Source organism: Hypanus sabinus, chromosome 14, assembly GCF_030144855.1.
Source record: "Hypanus sabinus isolate sHypSab1 chromosome 14, sHypSab1.hap1, whole genome shotgun sequence".
NCBI classification, from domain to species: domain Eukaryota; kingdom Metazoa; phylum Chordata; class Chondrichthyes; order Myliobatiformes; family Dasyatidae; genus Hypanus; species Hypanus sabinus.
This window is the reverse complement of record NC_082719.1, coordinates 68,042,204-68,064,154: the sequence shown is the minus strand read 5'-3', so window position 1 is coordinate 68,064,154 and position 21,951 is coordinate 68,042,204. Positions and strand designations below refer to the sequence as shown.

The 21,951-nt window shown below is 38.1% G+C and overlaps 1 long non-coding RNA gene and 1 pseudogene across 1 annotated transcript in view; one reads left to right on the top strand and one right to left on the bottom strand.

Moving 5' to 3' along the window:
• Positions 1–1,501: 1,501 nt before the first annotated feature.
• The window catches only part of LOC132404840 (uncharacterized), a 44,157-nt gene continuing 23,707 nt past the window's right edge, over positions 1,502–21,951 (bottom strand). Inside the window, exons 2-4 of the long non-coding RNA XR_009515683.1 lie at positions 9,426–10,366; positions 7,917–8,124; positions 1,502–6,699 (exon numbers count right to left, since the gene is read on the bottom strand). This is a non-coding gene — a long non-coding RNA (uncharacterized LOC132404840). The remainder of the gene's footprint in view (positions 6,700–7,916; positions 8,125–9,425; positions 10,367–21,951) is intronic.
• LOC132404427 (peptidyl-prolyl cis-trans isomerase-like) lies at positions 12,343–12,910 on the top strand (annotated as a pseudogene).

Genomic DNA, 21,951 nt, shown 5'->3' with positions numbered 1-21,951 from the left:
AAAAAGAAACCACTCTTGCACAAAAACTAACAGATCACCCAAACCCCCAGCCCACCAATCAACAACAAGAAAGAATGGGTGAGAACACAAATAAAAAACATAGTGTCCCCTTTGTGGGCGGTGGCTCGAACCAGTAGCCTCTTCAATGGCAGTGACTCAAGTCAGTGGCCTCTCTGATGGCAGCGACTTGACCCAGCGGCCCTTCCAACAGCAGTGGCTCGAACCAGTAGCCTCACCAAGGGAAGAGACTTGAAGCAGCAGTCTCTCCATCAACAGCAACTCAAACCAATGGCCCCTCTGACAGTAGTGAATTGAATCAGTGGCCTCTCTAACGGCAACAAATTGAACCAGCAGCCTCTCCAAAGAAACCAACATGAACCAGCAGACTCTCCAAGAACTGCTCGCTCTCCTCCGCATTTACCTTGGTGCTTCAAACTTCCTCAATGCTCTAATCAGTGAGAGCTATGGTCAATAATGGCCCCTCGTCTCATCTCCAAGTTTTTCCTTCTGGTAGCTCATGGAGTTTTCTCAGGAACAGCAGAGCACTAGCTCACTTGATTGAACTACGGACTGTAAGTCCCAGGCTCCAACAGTTTCAGAAACAAAATTAAGATAAAAAGAATAAGTAGAAGACATAGAAAAGCTGAACGGATTGATTATCTGGAAAATGTCGCCCAAGGAATCATTGTTTGCTGGCACCATCTGGCACCAGAAGTCAAGATGGCACCAGCCAGTTGGAGGTAGCCGCTCACTTGGGCCACAATGTACTGGTCCTGATGTGTCCCATTTTACCAGAATCTACTGTATGTACACAGTGGCATCCATGTTTCATTTTGATTTGACTATTTCAATAATTTGCTAAAAATCTTTATTTTCCAATTTTTGATCTCTTCTGTTCCCAATAGCACTAATTCATTATATTTGTAGCTTTGTGGGTTTAATCTATTTCTGCAGGTTTTCTGTGCTTCTTACATCAAATATATTATGAGAAGGTGTGTGAAAGATCAGCAGATTCTTCAGATGTGTTGGTACAGTTGACCAAATAATTTCATTCAGTATTCACATATCTGAATTGGTTTGGGAAATGTTACTATTTCAAAGTTCAATATAAATTCATAATCAAACTACATATACTGTATGTCACCAAATACCACCCTGTGGATAATTTTCTTGCAGACATTCAAAGTATAACAAAGTAGTACAATAGAATCAATAAAATCAATCAAGTTTTCTAAAATCTGGGCTGGTTTCTCCTTTATATTTTGTTTACCTCTATGAATGCCTCTGCTGAGATCAGGTAACTCTCCACAGGACCTAGGACTTACACAGTGCTCCTCACCTGGACAGAGTAGTTATCATGAAGAGAGATGCACTAGAAGAATATGGATTCCATGTGTCAGATTTTACAGTATACTCTATTTTTTGAGTATCATAAAATCATGATGCAAAAAGTATTTAATTTTAAAAAATGAAAAAAGCATTTATTTATATTAGAGGAATTTACAGATTACATAGCGTCTGAGCCTTATATTTTTATCCAAATTTTAGTATTAGATTATGATGATTATTTCCTCCTATGTCTGAACTATAGAAAGAAATAAAACAGAGTTCAATTCATAAAGATACTAAACAGACTAGTACATTTCTTGTTAAAATTTCTTGACACAATTCTGAAAGACTTAATCATGATGTACAATTGAGAGAGCATGATATTATTCAGTCTTTCATTTGCAGTTCACAACTTACTTGTGTACTCATACAAAGTTTCCTGTTGCACCTCTAAGTCAAAACCCTCCCTTTTAATCAATGCTTTGAAATGAATATGGTATTTTTCAATGTTGCAAAACGAAAGATCATCTTTCAATTTGTTCCTACATTCTTCCACTGCAGTTTATTGCATACCAAGAGTTGTTAGTTTTATGTAAAATTTAAAAACATGGTCCCAGGAACATGTGAAGGCCATTTCTAAAATGCATTAAGAAATGTGATAATGATCTGTTGGCATAGGTCATTGTAACCTGAACAACTATTTCTTCAGAAAATTCAAAATATTAGTGGAATAAATAATACAGAACAAAAACTTATTTTTGAAAAGCATTTCCATCAAAGCACTGTCAAAGATTGCACACGTGCTCCTAACTATTACTTTGAACGGTTTGAATCAGCACACTGGTTAAGGAGGAATTTTTTTTTAACCATATTCAACATGTTACTGGGTAAGAGGCATGCTTGTCAGTAAATGAACCAAAAATTAGCTCTAGCTATAGAGCAATGTTAAATTACTTCAGTACATTTTGAGTTTCCAAATGACCGTAAGGCATAGGAGCAGAATTAGGCCATTCAGCCTATTGAGTCTGCTCTGCTATTCTGTCAAGGCTGGTGTATCAAAGATTCAAGGTTCATTTATTAACAAAGTATACAACTCTGAAATTCTTCTTCTCCAGATAGCCACAAAATCAAGAAAGAATAACAGCACAATCATCAACCCATAAATCCCTTCTCACTACACAAAAAAATGATCAAAATCAGAACAGGCACATCAAAGCCCCCAAATCCCTCACTCCCGCACACAAAAATGCAAGAACAATAAGAACAATCGGGCAAAAAACGCAGAATGTAAAAAGTTATAATACTGAAAAAAGTCTATGTCCAAGTCCATATCCAAAATGCAGAAAATCTGGGTAACATCCTCCAAGCACAGCGGCAGGCCTTTCCCACTCCAGCAGCGAGCGATCCCACCAGCAGTCAAAAGGCAGTGTCCCCTCTTTGGTAGCAGAGCGATTCCTCAGCAATCAAAAAGCAATGTCCCCTCTCCAGCAGCAGATTGATCTCCCAGCAATCAAAAAGCAGTCTCGTCTCTCTGCAGCAGAGCGATCTCACCAGGAATACAAAGGCAGTCTCCCCTCTCCAGCAGCAGAGCGATCTCTTAGCGATCAAAAGGCAGTATCCTCTCTCTGTAGCAGAGTGGTTCCTCAGTGATCAAAAGGCAATCTCCCCTATCCAGCAGCAGAGTGATCCCCTAGCGATCAAAAATCAGTCTCTTCTCTCTGTAGCAGGGCGATCTCACCAGGGATAAAAAGGCAATCTCTTCTCTCCGGCAGCAGAGCGATCTTACCAATGATCAAAAGACAGTCTCTCCTCTCCGTAACGGAGCAATCCCTAGATATAAAATAGCTTCTCAATTCCATTCTCCTGCCTTCTCCCCATAACCTTTGATGTCTGACTAATCAAGGACCTATCAATCTTTGCATTAAATATACTCAGTAATTTGGCCTACAACCACCTGCAGTAATGAATTCCACAGATTCATTATCCTCCTGCTGAAGAAATTCCTCCTTACCTCTGTTCTAAATGAACATCTCTCTATTCTGAGCCTGTGTGCTCTGATCCCTGACTCACCACTATAAGAAATATCCTTTCCACATCCACTCTATCTAGGCCCCTGAATGTTATATCAGTTTCAATGAGATTCCTCCCTTACTCTTGTAAAGTCCAGTGAGTACAGGCCCAGAGACATCAAACACTCATATACTAACCCTTTCATTCCCTGAATCCTCTGAACTCTCTCCATTGCCAGTGTAACTTTTCATGATAGGTAAGAGGCAAAAACTAGCAAAAATACTCCAAATGTGGTCTGACCAATTCCTTATGAAGCCTCAGCATTACATCCTTGGTTTTGTATTCTAGTCCTCTCAAAGTGCAATCCCCTCCCACCCAGTCCTTCTAAATTCCAGTGAGTACAGGCCCAAAGCCATCAAACATTCCTCATATGATAACCCTTTCATTCCTGGAATCATCCTTGTGAACTTCCTCTGAACTCTCTCCAATGTCAGCACATCTTTTCTTAGATAAGAAGCCCAAAACTGTTCAGGATACTCAAGGTGAGGCCTCACCAGTGCTTCATAAAGCCTCAGCATCACATCCCTGCTCTTGTATGCTAGACCTCTTGAAAGGAATGCTAACATTGCATTTGCCTTCCTTACCACCAACTCAACCTGCAAGTTAACTTTTAGGGTGTCATGTACAAGAACTCCCAAGAACCTTTGCACCTCCGATTTGTAAATTTTCTCCCCAGTTAGAAAATATTCTACGTCTTTATTCTTTCTACCAAAGTGCATGACCATACACTACCCTACTTTGTATTTCATTCTGCCACTTATTTGCCCATTCTCCCAATCTGTCCAACTCCTTCTGCAGACTCCCTGTTTCCTCAATACTACCTGCCTCTCCACCCATCATTCGCAAACTTGGCCACAAAGCCATTAATTTCATAATCCAAGTCATTGACATTTAAAGTTGAAAGAAGCGGTCCCAATACCAATCCCTGCAAAACACTACTAGTCAGGGCATCCAACCAGACAAGTCAACCTTTGTTTCCAATCTATATCTCCTGTTAGTCAGCCAATCTTCTATCTATTCTAGTATCTTCCCTGTAATAGCATGGGCTCCTATCATGTTAAGCAATCTAATGTGTGGTCCTTTGTGAAAAGCTTTCTGAAACTCCAGGTAAACAACATCCACTCTTTCCTTTGTCTATCCTGCCTATTATTTCTTCAAAGAATTGCAACAGATTTATCAGGCAAAATTTTCCCTTATGGAAACCATGCTAATGTTGACCTACTTTATTATCTTTAATAATGGACTTCTTTCTGACCTCTGAAGTCAGGCTAACTAGCCTCTAATTTCCTTTCTTATGCCTCCCTCCCTTCGAAAAGGGTAGAGTGATATTTGCAATTTCCCAGTCCTCTGAAGCCATGCCAGAATCCAGTGATTCTTGAAAGATCATTACTAATGCCGGCACAATCACTTCAGTTGCTTGCTTTGAAATCCTGGGGAGTAGTCCATCTGTCCAGGTGACTTATCTACCTTTAGACCCTTCAGCTTCCCAAGCACCTTCTCCTTAGTAATAGCAACTGCACTCTTTTTGCCCCCTAACACTATTGAATTTCTGGTACACTCTTAGTGTCTTCCACAGTAAAGACAGATGCAAAATATTTATTAAGTTTGTCTGCCATTTTTTGTCCCACATTAATATCTCGCCAGCAGAACAATAGCCACTCTCATCTCTCTTTTACTGTATATATTTGAATAGACTTTCAGTATCCTCTTTTATTTTATTGGCTAGCTTACCTTCATATTTCAACCTTGTTTCCATTGACTTGAAGCAATCCTATAGTCACTCCTCTGCCTCCCATGACTACTTCTTTGTTATCCTTACCTCTGGAGCTTTGCTCTTTAGCCTCTGCCTGTATGCAGATAGGGCAGCCAAGTGATCAGATTTCCCAAAATGTGGACTAGGCATGGAATGGTAGGCATTCCTAGTTGTAGTATAGAAGTGATCAAGTGTGTTGGGACCCCTAGTGCTGTGATATGGTGTTAATAATTGGGCAGAGATCTCTTCAAACAAGCCTGATTTAAGTCTCCAACAATTATTTGAAAAGCATCGGAGTCGGCTGTTCATTGTTGGCTGATGGTGGCATAAGTGTATGTTGAGTCCCTGCTGAACCTCGGCCTTTGGTGGCATGTAATCTGCAGTCAGGATCATGAAGCAAAACTTTCTTGTAAATAGAATGGTGGGCACTTAATCATTAGATGTTGCAGGTTGGGGGAACAAGAATGCGACGATGGCTGTGTCTGAGCACCACAAAACACAGACCCCGCGCCTTTTGCCTTTCCGAATCAGCAGATGAGTCCATTCAATGTATCAAGAAGCCCTCAGGTCTTATCAATGTATCCAGTATGTCTGGAGTGAGCTATGTCTTCATGAAACACAGAACACAATTCCTCATTTCCCTCTGATACAGCAATCCTTGCTTTAGGTCCTCAATCTTGTTCTTCAGCGAATGTACATTTGCTAACCAGATGCCAGACAGAGGAAGTTTCATGCCCCAGAATTTTGTCTGGCTTGGAGTCCTCCCTGCTTCCTTCTTATCTGGCTGTGGCAATGTACAGTCATAATCTTAAAAGAGCTGCACCTGCATGCTTGAGTGTGAGTCCACTGAACCCTTCAGAAGATTATGAAATCGCAAGCTCATTGAGACGGTTCAAAAGTATGCTACTTAAAGGGAAATTACAGGCTGCAGATTGCAGTGAAAGTAGTTCAGAAGTATATTAAGAAACTTTGTAAGCTGCCTGCAACACATGGCTGTGTTTCAGCAGTTCCATCTTGGATTCAGGAGAACTCTTGGTTTTACAAGCTTTAAGGAGTGATTAACTGCACGTATGTGGCATTCTGTCTCCTCAAAGCTACACAAACTGAAAGGGTGTTTCTGGTGTAGGATCACAAATTTTCTCATGGTTAATGCCAACTTTTTCAGGAGCTTTCATGATTCTTTTATTATCAGGATGTCTGAAGTATTCACCATACTTCATCAGTGCACTACAGAGTGTTCACTTTAAGGAGATAAATGTCCTTTCACACTTCTTCCAGCTTTTGTTATTGATCTGAGAAATCAGGGGTCATATAAGTAAATGAGTCTCATGGGGAGTGGAATCCGAGTTTCAAGATTCCATTTCCTGCAGTGACCTGGTATGCCCTGTAGTACATTCAAGAGTGGATCCCTAACTTGTGTGCTAGGAAGATTGTCTTAAGGTAGAGTATTCTCCACAAAGCAACCATTTGTTATTACCTTTTTGTTCCTCTAAGTGATTAATCTCTTTCAGTTAGATAACTGTTAGTTTTCCAGGGGTCACCCATTCCTGATGGGAAATAAACATAAATGATATCATCAGGAACCTTAATAACAAGAGATCCTGCACATGTTAGAAATCCAGAGTAACATATACATATTACAGATGAAGGATCTCAGCCTGAAACATTAACTGTTTATTCCATTCCATAAATGCTGCCTAACCTGCCGAGTTCCTCCAGCATTTTGTATGTGCTCATCAGGAACCTGGCTTAATAAGCTGATCGTTGTACTGCTTGTCAATTCGTTTCATTAGGTCCTTGCAATACTCAATATCCCCATAATATGGCCAGCAAGTGCAGAACTGTGCAAAAGTCTTTGGCATATACAGTATATATAGCTAGGACACCCAAGACTATTGCACAATACTGTACTTGACAATGTGGAACGGATATGGAGTTTGTAAATAAGGTTGGAGCAAAGGATGTTGGGAATGTTGAAGGTGGAACACCACAGGAGGGGTGTGGGAGAGATGGCAGAGAAGGATTGCCAGGGACAGGGGATGGCGGGTGCAGACAGACCCAGCCCTGAGACTCTAGGCAAGTTCATTTGATTCCAAACAATTGGTTTATTGATCATTACGGAATATTTCTCTGGTGTTTCCCGCTCCCTCCCCTCTCCATCTCCTTTTCCCAACCATGATGCCCCTCTCCCTGCCCCCTCCCCACTCTCAGTCCACAATATATGCATGTCTAAGACTGGCTGGTGGCGCAGTGACATCAGCGCTTGACTCCAGAACGAAGGTTCCCAAGTTTGAACCCAGCTCCCAGGCATGTTTTCTATCCATGCCGGGTTGCATGTAGAACTTGCGACTCGGCCTTGTAAAAAAAAAACAACTGCGCTGTGAGAAGGACGTGGGGGACCACTCACAGAATCTTTCCTCCAAGACAACCACTTGAAAAAAAAGCGGTTGCCGAGGCTCTGTGGCAGAGAATGGCATACACAAAAAAAAGACTTTTGCACAGTACTGTAGATATTATGTGGTCTGTAGGCCCTAATAATGATACAAACAATGATATTCTTGATTTGAAACATGTAACAGCAAATTACATCTATGGCTATCCGTATTTAGTAACTTAATCTCATTTCCCCCACATATATCAAATCATCCTTATTAGTCTGACTCTAAGAAATCAGAACTCCCAGTGCAACAGTAATAATGAATTCCACTACAGTTGTGATACCCAATGACATTCTATAATTGTTTAAATTTATTAACTTTCTTACCTAATGGTGTGCTAATCGATTAGCATGGGTCATAGCTTATTGCTGCAGGAGCACTGAGTTTGCAATCAGTCGCTATCCACTTGGCAAAGAGAAATGTTGGCGCCATTGTTGCCTGCAAAGTGACACTTTGTCTCACAGGATTGACCCATGGTCATTTATGCATGCCACTTTCTGCCCTTCAAGCACTGCACATTGTTGATCCAATCACCTGGTGATACAATTAATAATATTATTTAATGTCACAAACTTCAAAATTCTACTTTGCTTATGCATATTGAATACCTACAATGTCAAAAGTATTGAAGTGAGAACAAATGAGAAACCCAAAAATGTATTTGCACTACAATAGTTAATCTCTTACCTACAATCATTTGTAACAATAAAGTTATTCTCCTACTCTTTGTAAAAGTGAACTTTACTTTAGCACCTGCATTCCATAGATATTGAAGTGGCATAATTTGTAATGTTATGGTGATTTATAGATGATCAGATACTGGCAAGGGAATACAAATGTGGAATAAAGGGAGTAGTATACACTACTCCTAGCCTTCACGTGTGGCATAGTTCTTATGCCCGGCGGAGCTGTTCTCACTGACAGGAGAAGGGGCAAAGGTGGACCACTGACGCCTTAAAACCTGTTGCAGATGGGGCTCGTTAACCACGCACCCATGAGAAAGGCTCTGGGAGTAAACCCAGAGGAAAATCCGGAGTCAGAGTCCTGAAGGCGGCTGACTGCTGTACCCAGCACCGGCACGACAACTCCTGCGATGCTGCTGGCGCCAAACGGTATCGAATCAACTTTCGTCGTTCCCTTGGACCTGTCATCAGCATGGTGGGGGGGGGGGGGGGTCCCACTGTATGGGCAACAGATGGATCTCCATATCAACTCTGCCCTGGCTTGTGCCCTGGAAAAGCCACTCCCAGTGACTACCAGAGGCGCAGTACCCATGGTCAATCATGACCGACAGGGGCCACCACCATACATTCAGTGACGTAAGAGCTTAATGACTTATATTATGTTCCATTTTTCAAGTCAATCCTCTTCATCCCTGCTGCACATTTCATAAAAGCCAGGAGCATGAAATCCATAATACAAAAGATTTCAAGAACGCAACAACAGAAGTCAACTGAAACAAATTTAACAGTTTTAATAGGATCCATAAACATGCAATGTTCTACAATGCCTACAGCCAAGATACTTAAGCTTCTTGTTTCCAGTGGGTTAGTCAGTATATAGTGTTGTGATGGAAATAACTGGTTCTTTGAGTCTCAACAGTAGAGGCCTGGACACACACAGTTTTAATAATAAGGAATTTATTATTAAAGGGGAAGTCGGGTCAACACAAGCAACTACAATACACAGGAAGCGGTGTGGGGACAGGGTACAGTTACACAAACGAAGAACAAGGGAAAAGCACTACAACAGCTATCCCCCTTGACCTTGGATAGCCGCGGCTCCCTTACCAGGACAAACGATAGACCTTCCCAAACATAAATCAATGCACTTACCTTCAATGAGGTGGTCTGTAAGAGAGACCGAGCCAGGGGCAAGTATAACCTTTTATAGCATGGGGCTGGGCGCAATAATCCAATTAAGGTGACCAATAATTTAGGTGTGCATTGATTAGTTGGGCGGGACCAAATGTTGATTGGCATGTGGTGTGTCCTCCGACCAGCCAGGTGGCAGAGCATCTGTCACGTGGCCGGTATCTCTGGATACAGATAGTCAGGCAAGTCAACTGTAAGAAGCTCACTCCTCAGAAGCCCTGTCTGGGGACTGCATTGTCTTGGCATGAGCAGCAGCAGTCTGAGATAGCCGAGAAAAGGCACATATGAGATTGGCCCTGTGGGAATGCCAGTGTTGGAAGTGCACGTACTTGTCATCTTGGCACAAGATAGAAATTGCATGATCCACAGGGCCAACAGCACTCTCCCAAGAACAGGAATTGAAAGCAAGCTAGCCAGATTACATTGTTGTTATTGTCTGCAAACCTGGATGGCAACAAGCTGAGCTCCATGTGATGCACACTGACTTGGTCTTCATATACACTTTCTTGGAAGCTGAAACCTACTTGAACAGCTGTTAAAAGGAGGAAACCTTTCTGCTACTTAGCAGCTTTTGCAGGCTTGCCAATCAGTAGAGCAAGGGATCAAGCATATCCATGTCAACTGCATCAGTCTCCCACGTGTGCTGCTTTCTTGCTCCACAAACAAATCTTCCAGAGCATTATTAGCTTTCCCAAAGCTCTGTTTTATCAAATATGTTGCCAAAACTCTACTCTAGCCTAGTTATACTTTGGTTCTTCAGCCCTTGTTAGCTCCATTGTAATAAACAGGATCGAGTTGGAGCCTAGAGATGTCAAGCTCACTGATGTTGTGTTCTTCTCCTTTTCCTCTTCTTTCTCAGGATGTAAGAGAGAAAAGACCAGGTAGTGTGACCTTCTGAGAGTCTGCAATGACAAAAGGATAAGAATATGAAAACATTGAAAATTTTAATAAAACTGCAGATACTAGAAATCTAAAACAGCAACAGAAAATGTGGGAACAACCTAGCAAATCAGACAGTAACATTGGAAAGGGAAGTATTTTAGTTCTGCAAGGTGGAGTGCTCACCAAACATACAGAAGCAAAATACATTATGCAATGAAGAATATGATAGAGCACTCTATATTCTTGCTTACACAATAATATCCTCAACTCCAGCAGCTGTTAACCCATCTGTTGCATTCAAACCTATTAAATGGACTGCCCTTTCCACTGATCTTAATAGCATCTTAAACTATAAAGGAAAAGCTATTTTCATGTCTTGTTAGGAGATAGTTAACACAGTGGAATAAATTGTGAATTCTGCTGTGTAGGTTATCTGTGCTGTGTTGTGGGGTTGTGCAGGTACATGCATTGATGTTTGTATGTATGATTATAATACATAAATTCATTTGACTTGCCACCCAAATTAAGTCAAGGAATTTGTTCCAGCATTGGGGATCTCTATTTACCGCTGTTGTTTTGAATGATTCTTCCCAGTGTCAACTCAGCACAGGAGTCCCTGATCACCTCTGACTATCGAACATTTTTTGATTTTGTTCACTAGAATGTTGGTTATTACCTGTATATATCAGGACTTGAGGTGGTGTGATATCAACAGAATCACCTTTCTCTGCCGTGATCCTACTGATAGCAGAACACTTCAAATGCTCAAAAAGACCACCAGCTGTACTGTGTTTTAATGCCTAGGTGTGTTTTATCAGTAAAACCCTAACATTACTTGGTTCCACATCAGTTTTATAGGTGTGCATTACTAATCATACAGCAGGAAATCAATGCACATGAACAACTCACAAGACATTCATAACCTGATGCACAAGAAGCATGGCTGAAAATTGGATAAAAATAAACAGAAGAGCTGCAAAAACACTCAGCATGTCAAATGCATCTGTGTATGGAGAAACAGTCAAAGTACTAGATCTGTGATCCTTTTTACCTGCATTGTAATTAACAGGCATGCATTTTCACAGCAGTATCATCACATTTTTCAAAATCATCTCTTGGGAATGGGCATCATGGTACCAACATTTATTGTCTATCCCCAATTGGCATTGAAAAGTTTCTTGTTCCTTAAAGGTTAAATGCTAATAGAGCTTCAATTTGAGGAAAAAAATCTCTAAACAATAGCAAAATGATTCAGATGCTGAAAATCTGAAACAAAACAGAAATGCCTTATTTACTCAGCAGGTCAAGCAGAGAGAAAAACAATAGAAGTTCCAGGACCTTTTAACGTATCTGGGAAAGGAATGATATTTAAGTTGCAAAGACGATGGTGAGATCAAAAAGGAAGCTCATGGACTGGGTGGAAATGAAGAGAGATATAGATAAAGTAGTGAGGGAAGCAACTGCAGATGCTGGACTCCAGAGCAAAAAAAAAAGAGCTAATTGAGGAACGCAGCAAGGCAGGCAGCTTCTACAGAAGGAATTGTACAGTTAACATTACACGTCAAGAGCCTTTATAGTATCTAGAATTGGGTAGTGATTGAAAGAGAGTAGTAAAAGTTAGGGATAACTTGAGGATTACCATCTTCTCTGCCAGAATACCTAATATATTCCACATACAATAAGTATAAATTCATAAAATGCTTAATTTCTTCCCCATTCCATCGACCTTTGAAAGATAACACATACTCTTTTCTGTTGGTTTCCTGTCACCACCTCTCAAAATCCAGCAATATTTGCAATTACATTGTGGTAAGTTAGTAAACTATAGCCCATACAAGTAGTACAACAATACAGTCTTAACTTGTAAAAGGCAGATTTCCAAAAGCCTGTTGAAACAGTTCAATTAATTTTTAAATGCCACAAGCTTTAAATTAACGCTTCTAGCAGTGTGCTCTGTTGAGGTCAGCACCAAGTGGTGAGAGAGGGAAAAAAGAGAATGGGCAACCCTCGTGCCTTCTTTGACATTGGTTTTGAAAAGCAACCAGTGGGCCGCATTGTATTCGAGCTAAGGAGCGATGTTGTTCCAAAAACTGCAGAGAACTTCCATGTGCTTTGTACCAAGCCAGAGGGTGACAGCTTTAAGGGATCAATTTTTCACCGAATAATTCCTGGCTTTGTGTGCCAAGGTGGATATTTCACAAAAGGCAGTGGCACAGGGGGCAAATCCATCTAAGGTAATAAACATGAAGGTCCAGGAATACTGTCAATGGCAAATGCTGGGCCCAATACAAATGGATCACAATTTTTTACCTGTACTGAGAAAACTAGCTGGTTGGATGGAAAGCAAGTTGTGTTTGGCCATGTGGTAGAAGGCATGGATGCCGTAAAACAAATGGAATCAAAGGGATCGCAGAGTGGAAAGACGGGTGTTATTGTTCGCATTCTTGACTGTGGAACAATGTGATGAGAACATTCCTACGGTGGCTGCTCAGTCTTTTCTCCATTGGTACATTGCAATGAAGGTGGCAAAATCCAAATCTCAAGTTGATTTGTGTAATCGTATATTTCCAAGTTACCTGAGGCTTTTGCCCAGGTTGAAGCCCAAACCATCGATTTTCAGTTATCTTTGGCAGTGCTTAGCTTTTAACTTTTTCATGAGGTATAATGGAATTATTTGTTTATTTTAGCCTTATACTAAAGCACTTCATTCAAATAAAATGTACATTTGCTGACCAATAAATAAATAAATAAATCCCACAAGCTTTTTGGGCATTTGGGCCAATTGTTTGCACACATAATAACATGGCTGCTGGAGCAGCATAAAGTACAAACAATTTGATGGACAGGTTCCCTTTGCTAAACCAAATAGATTTGGGCAGAATGTAAAATTCACAAGAAATTTGTGTGCATTAATGTACTTCATTTATATTTTCTTCATTTCTAATGCATCAGATCAATTTCTGCTGTGCTCTAGGTCATTGCAGCAGCCAAAAATGGAATGGTCTCTATATTGAAAATTGTTATAGCTCGTATGTGGAGCTCACCTAAGCGTACATGGCCAACTCTATGTCCTACCCATTTGTCGCTAACTTCTTGTTCTTGATGTACCTCTTCAGTCACGTATAGTGCCCACCTATGAACTCGGTTCTATTAAATCATCAGTGACTACTGAAGAGAAACCACTAATTGCATGATTAATTGTTATAAATAAATAACAGGTCGTTCAGTTAATTCATTAAATGCTGTTCACTATCTGTTTTGCTAGGATATTACTGGATATTTTTCAAGAATTTAAAACTCATTAATTTACCTTAGTAATAAATGTTCAATATTAAACCTTGACTCCCTGAAACAAAATTGATTTTATGAGATAATCCCAAAAAAGTGCTTAAGGCATGTATGTGAATGCTAGCATACTCAATAAAAGTTAAATTTAGCACAGTAAATTTAAACATAGACTTAAGGAAAATAATGTAGTGGGTCATTATGAAATTCATGACCCAATTGATAAGATTACATTCTCAATAACATACTGCTGGTCTCTGAAATGGTTAGAAAGAAATTCCACACCAGTGAAAGAATTTCAAGTATCAGAGTATTCATTCCTACATCAAGGACTTAGCAGGTATTTGATCTGCAAACACTACAAGAGAAATAAATAGGGGAAATTGAGTGGAAGCATTACTGCGTTCCTCCTTATCTGAGCAAACTGTTCCAGTAAACATTAATGGTTTTTGTGTACTCAACAGGAAAATTAAGCACCATGCATTCCTACACCCAAAATATTCTTTGATATTTAATATGTTTTTTAAAAATATGCTTAACTTCAACCTTTTTCCAAATTTCTCTCCTGGAATTGGGATACATCAGTTAAAATTGCATGCAATCCCTCTTTGCAAACTCAGACAAAGAATGTCACTAGATTACTTAACAAAAGCAAAACAGAACAAGTGATCTTGGTCCTTTCTTATAGAATATTCAGGTACACCAAAGACCAAATATGTATCATTTCATCACCGTCAGTTCTGCTAAAGTACTTCTAATAATTCTTACATTCCCACTTGAGTCTTAGACAAGACTGGATCATTCAGTTTGTAATCATAATTAAAACTAGAATCTTGCTAATTTGAATAAAATACCTTTAATGCATACTTTAAATTCTCAAATATAAGAGTCATGGTTTTGGTTTCTGTAAAGCACAAAACAATAAACAAAAAGTTGTAAAATACATGAAAAAGCACAACATAACAGTTAATATAATGATAAAAAGGTTATTGTTCTTTATGTCAGATTATTTCTTATAAAACTCAATCCATCACCTAGGATTTTGTTTCAGCATGAACAAATAGAGCCTAAAAGTAACTCTACACACATATTTCAGCAACTACATTTTGCACATTATTTTAAACATTATTTCATGTATCGGTCTCCAAATATGGTTCTTTTCCTGCTTGAACTGGTCTCTAACTAAAGTTCTAAAAGCAATTGTCTTGAAAGTTCGTCGACATATAGACTATGCTTTACAAGTGCCATTTCCTTTTTTCCCAGAACATTTACAAACATTTTTACGAATGTTCAACTGAACCTTGAGCCTTTTTTAAAATTGTAGGAAAGTTAAAAACGTTAATGTGGATTGAAATCATAAAAATATCATAATGCACAATAGGTAAATCAGGCTCTAAAAGAATAGACAGAGCTTGGCACATTTTATTTGTTTAAGCATATCAACATATTAACTTGTCTTTAATCTTTCAGACACCAATGGTATGCTTGCTAAGATTATCTGAAAGTCCAAAGGCAGCCTGTTGTTAATGAGTAAACCCTTCAAGGAGTTTCAATGAAACGGAATGGAAATTCATATTAAAATGACTAATTCTTGCTGTTAAATGAACAGTGATGTCAATGAATTATGTGGCTAATACATACCAGATTAACAACTATTTTTCCTATATCTTTGAATAGCTTTCATGCTTGAAATGAAATTCTACAAATTACTGTACTCTTTGCATTGGTTCAAAATTGCTCCAGCTCTATTTCCTTTAGCTGATGATGTATTTCCTGACTTCTTACCACTTCTTCTTAATTTCTCTATTTGACTACATTGATGATCCAACAGGATTTTTAAAATCAAAATAACACGATACTTTTTTGCATTTTACTATTAAGACAGAGGAGGAAGAAATACAGAAAAATATTGCTAACTCTCAGAACTAATGGCAGCTCAGTATTTGAACTGTGCACCACTTAGAGAAAATTTAGCATCTACTTATTATTAATTACTATTTTCAACATTAGTGATGAGAACATGTGTAACTAACTAAATGTTAGATGCATCAAACGTTTTTTGTGGAGTAAGCAAGTCCCAGATCCAATAAGGCCAATACCACATTCAACAAAACTAGTGTTAAGATTTCAACAATAGTTGTTTACCAATGGTCAGAATAGCTATGACTCAATTTTTTTAGTCAACAGACCAGCCTTTGAGAGCCTTCAGAATCAAATAATTTAGCTGCATCATTACCCAGCTCTCTCGTGCAAAGTAACAAACCATTGTCAGCCTAAGAATTGTACTTGGGACATAAATCTTTTTTGTTATTGCTTTTTTTATGCATTTTCTACATCACTACAGATAAGAAAAAACCCCAAACCAAAATGAAGAAAATTAATACAGTGCAAAAATAAACATACAATGATAATATGATACAAAAAAGATAATTGAGAAAGCACCCAAATTGAAGTCATGTAAAATTAGTATCCTCCCCAAGCCCCGCAACAAAAAGAACTCCAGACCAACCACAACACAATATAGAGAATATGAATCAGGACAATCAAACCCCCAAAACTGTAAATACACTTGAAAACAGAAGATAATAATGCCTACTACCAAAAAAAAAAGAGTTGAAAGCAAAGGACTGAAAAAAAAACCTTAATTAAAAGGAAGGTTATGAAGGTACTCAATAAAAGGTCCCCAGACCTTATGGAACTTCATATCCGAATTAAGAACTGAATAATGAATTTTTTTCAAGGTCTAAGCAGGACATAATATCATTAAGCCATTGAGCATGTGTGGGTGGGGCAACATCTCTCCATCTAAGGAGGATTAAACGTCTAGCCAGGAAAGAAGCAAAAGATAATATTTGACACTTAGTTGAACTCAAACGTATACCTGTCTCACCGAATAACCCAAACAGAGCAATTAAAGGGTTAGGTTCTAAGTGGTGATTCAGAATATAGGACAAAGTTATGAAGACATCTTTCCAAAATTTCTCTAAGCTAGGACAAGACCAGTACATATGAATAAGAGAGGCCTCGCCCCTTTTGTATTTATCACAAAGAGGACTAATATTAGGGTAAAATCAAGATAGTTTAGATTTAGACATATGGGCTCTATGAACAATCTTAAACTGTAAAAGGCAATGGCGAGCACAAAGAGAGGTTGAGTTAACCGATTTGAGAATCGAGTCCGAAGTCTCATCAGATAAAGATATTTAAATCATGATCCCAAGCTATTCTAATTTTATCCACAGGGGCACGCCGTAAGAATGCTAATTTACCATGAATAAATGAAATTAAACCTTTATCCAGTGGATTAATAGAAATAAATAAATCCATAACATTTTTCTCAGGCATTTCAGGGAAGTTAGGAATTAAAGGATTAATAAAGTGTCTAATTTGGAGATATCTAAAAAAATGGGCATTAGGCAGATTGAACTTAGCAGAGAGCTGTTGAAAAGATGCGAAGCAATTATCAATAAGAAGATCTTCAAAATGTCTAATGCCCTCCCTATACCAATCATGGAATGTTGAATCATACATAGTAGGTAAAAAAAAGGTGATTATGTAAGATAGGACTAGAAGAGGAAAAACCATAGAAAGCATAAAATTTCCTAAACTGAGCCCATATTCGCAAAGTGTGTCTAACAAGAGGATTAACAATTAATCTAGACAAACTACTAGGGAGTACAAAGCCAAGAATTGCAGAAATAGATAAATCTTTAGTGGAACTCAACTCCATTGCCACCCAATTAGGGCACTTGGGTTGGCCATGGAAAAAAGACCAAAAGGTAGCACAACGTATATTGGCTGCCCAATAATATAAACAAAAGTTAGGTAAAGCCATGCCACCCTCTTTTTTAGATTTTTGGAGATAAACTTTATTAATTCTGGAATGCTTATTCTTCCTCAGATATGACAAAATAATAGAGTCTAAGGAATCAAAAAAAGTTTTAGGAATAAAAATTGGGATTGATTGAAATAAATATTAAAATTTAGGGAGAACATACATTTTAACAACATTAATACGACCTACCAAGGACATAGATAGAGGTGACCATTGTGACAGACTGTTTTGTAGTATATAAAAGATTGGCAAAATTTTCACGAAAAAGATCTTTAAACTTCCTTGTAACTGTCATCCCAAGATAAGTAAATTGATTATGAACTACTTTAAAAGGGAGGTCACAAAATGCTAACTCTTGTGCTTCTTTATTAATTGGGAAAAGTTCACTCTTATGTAAATTAAGTTTATAGCCAGAAAACTGGCTAAACTGATCAAGAAGTGAGAACAGTGGAGGTAAGGATGTAGACGGATTTGAAAGAAGAAGTAATAAGTCATCAGCATAAAGAGAAACTTTATGCTCAACACCCCACCCCCCCCAAAATCCCGGTCAATTCAGGACAGTTTCGAAATGCTATCACCAAAGGTTCTATAGCCAAATCAAAGAGAAAGGGACTTAAAGGGCATCCTTGACGGGTGCCACATAAATCTAAGAGTATTTGTGAAAATCAGAAAATGATTTCAACAGTACTTCATTACTACAGAGTACTTATAAATGTATACTATATATAGAAAGAGATGTGAAACTTCGCAAAACTCCAAATTTTTAATTTTACTATAATGGTCCAGTTTCTTTTACCAGTGAGATTTAAATGTGGAGTTTTTATTGTTTTTTTCTTGCCTCTTATTTAAGTGATTCAATTGTTTCAAAGTTTAAAAACTTACAAGATTCTCAAACATTTTGAAAACTTAAATGATAAACCTCTTATGAAATTATCCATAAGTATAATAATACAGGTCACATAATTACTATATGTTATTATCCAGTATTACAACGCAGTAAAACATAGTGTCATTAACACTGCAGTCTAGACAGATTAGGATCAATTATGTGAATAATGAAACTCCTGAAAGGAACTAGCAAAAATCACACTCATTTCCAGAATAAGAACTCAAAAGCAATTTGGCCTACATTTCTCAAAATAATTCATTTCAGAATAAACAATTTAAATCAGACTAACATATTTTGGATTTTTAATAATAGCTTGACATATTGTTGATATTCAGCAACTGTACTGAAAATAAGTTATAGCCTTGCCAACCGGCCTATTTTCATAAGAGCGGACATTGATAATTGTATCTCAGGTCTATGTGATAAGACAGGAACAATTCAGTAATGGAATGTCAAGATTTCTCTTCACCATGTTTTCACAGTTGTACAATGTTTAGATACCAGCCAGTAATAGAACCACCAGCACCTGCTTTGCACACCTCATCCAGCTAAATCTTAAAGCTTATCTTAAGAAATTAGGAAGCAAGAAATCTTTTAATTCTTATTATCACAAATTTTCCATCAGCGAGGGTATCCGAAGCAACAACTGTGACCATGCTTTCTTCAGTATTATATAAATCTTATGGTGCAAGTCTTATAAAATGATCTGTATCACAATGCTGCTTATTTTTATCTGTTGAAAGTGATCCAATGGCTCCCTGTCATAACTAACTTTCAGAAATGCTTTAACTAGCTTTCAAATTTGCAAATTAGGATCACTACAAGTCACTTCACACACATTATGTTGCTTCTACCCATTTTATTGTTTTAAAACATGATTTCTGGGGGGACATTAAAATATATATTCTGCTTTCTTAACTATGTGGCCAATCTACATGTGAGCCTCATGTGTTAGTGCTATTATTTCTCTTGAATCTATTTATGTGTTGTAGATTTTTTTTGTATTTTTAGTGTTGCAGTTTTCATTAATTTCTGATCACATTACAGGAAGGATGCAGTAGCACTAGTGAGACTGTACAAAAGATTGACAAGCATGTTGTCAGGGCTGGTAACTACTATTTGTAGAGAATGACCTGGATTGGGGTTCTATTATTTGTAACAAAAAAGACTGAGTAGTGGTTTAACAAATGATTGTGAAAAGTTAAGTCCAGTCAACATGAATATGAAGGACCCATCTCCTGGGGGTCATAGATATTAGAAGCCATTGCCTAAGTACTTCAGTTAATTGGTAAACCATTTAGAAGAATTAATTTTCAGACCCAACATACTGGTAACTCCACCATGAACAGTCCCAAACCTGGCTGCAAAAGGAATAATTAGGGTTGGGCAATGTGCTTGTAACCCCATCCCAAAAAAAAACCAGAGCTACAGAAACACCAACAGAAGCTCCCCATCCCTGAAAGAGGAAGGATCCTCACCTAGAAAATGTAAGAGGTCAAACACCTGGGGACAACTTGGAAAGGTGAGCCCAGGACAGAGAACTCCAATGAGCTGCTGCCCCAGTAGGGGTAATGGGCTTAAGTAAGTGTACTGGTGATCTAGAAATCAGTGCAAAAAGGATGAAGGAGTCCTGCAATTCTGTATTTTCTAAAACTTCCTCAGAGGGTAATCATATTTAAAGTAAAAAGGAAAAGATAAAACAAATGGAAGTAAGCACTGGAACTTTAAGAGAAAAATTGGACCACTGAATGTGCTGGATGCAAAACTGGCAGCTGAAATTTAATGCAGGTGAGTATGCCCATATTGGAAGAACAACTGGACAACATGCATCGCATAAATGCACTTTCAGCAGACAAGAGTGCTAGGAGAATTATCAAGATGATGTTAAACATAACCATTCAATGTTTGTATCAAAGGCAACAAATAACTAAAACAGTAAGAAATTTCAAAGAACATAAGGCCAAACTATAAATTATCTTAGTAATAATCCATTATGAATAGTGAAGGTTCTGATTGGCATTGAATAAACAATATTCAAATTATGCACTAACAGAAAAGAATTACAAGGTTGTCTATGACAGGCAGTGTTCTGTTATAAAATACTAGAGAAATCTGAGCTATTTGGACTACAAAAGGAATCATCAAGAGCTGTTACCACACAAACTTAAAAGGTTGTAAAAAGAATTAAAAACATTAGCCTCAAATAAAAGCTTACCCAAATTGCAATATTATGGATGTTGTGGATTCCACATTATCAGGCCACTAATGTAAAGGGTCAGTGAATTGCACTATACTGAGAAGTGTGCAGGACAAAGCACTCTACTAATTTAAATGTTTTAAAAAAATGTTCAAATATTCATTGCTACTGTTTTCCAAATAAACCACATACCCTTTAACCTGAAAAGTACCACAGTTAATAATTTTTCAGAAATCAAGTTTATCACACATTTAATGTAGAGCCTTAAGTGTTAAATTACATTAATAAAACTTGGGCTATTTAGCATCAGTATCAGGAAATTACCTTCTATGCAAAGACTAATGGAATAAACAACCAGGTACAGTATAAAAACAAAAACTATGGAAGCATTTAAAAAACTGTAATTGCCACAATAGGGTGATGCTATTGTCTTTTATTAAATGGATGACTTACCATTGATTGTTTTGTATACCTCTCCCACATTTATCTTGTAATTTTGCAATCTTCCTAATACACACTTGAAACATTGGTTTTGCTGGTCTGCCATTGTGCTCTGTGTTCAATATCAGAGATCAGAGGATATGGAGGGATCTTGTACTATTTCCAACAAATGCTTAATTATGAAAAGGATTCATTGTTCACTCTGCAGCTTGCTGTCCCAGAATACTTCCTACATAAGGTCATGCTCCAGTTGGTAGGGAGCTGAATCACAGTTTTGTATAGTGCTTAGGAAAACGTATGTAAAGCTTGAAATATAACAATCCTGTTCTCACTGTAATTTGGATGTGACCTGATGCAGGTTGCTGTTTATAGATTAAGTATGAACCCATCTTCGATATTTTTCACCCACTAGCTAACAGATAGTTCCCTGACTGAGATAAAGTAATAAACAAGCATTGGGGGTTTAGGGATTCATTATGAAAAGGTGACTTTCGTGTCCTGAAGAGAAAAAAAAGAGACCATTACCATTATCAGATCTTATTGCACTCACACTTCTGCATTGATTCATTTTCACTCTTGGTTTTCTTGTTAATACCGCACATGAGTTGGACAAAAAACAATGGAAAATAATACAAACATGGTATCCACATGCTGAAAAAATGTAATTGAGAAAAAGTGTTGATCTTATCAGGCAAGGATTTTACTTTATGAGCAGCCTGAAATGTAATGGATAAGTGTTGGAACATGATGAAAATTGCAAGCATGATCACTTCTTCTGGCAGCACATTCGAGGTACTCACTACCCTTATAAATCTTATAAATCCCTTCACCCTTACCTCTTACCTCTGCTTCTCATTTTAGACTCCCTAACCTGGGGAAAAGTCTATAGCTGTCCAACTAATCTATACCCCTCATGATTTTTAACCTTTCATAAGTGCACCCTTCATTCTCTTGCACT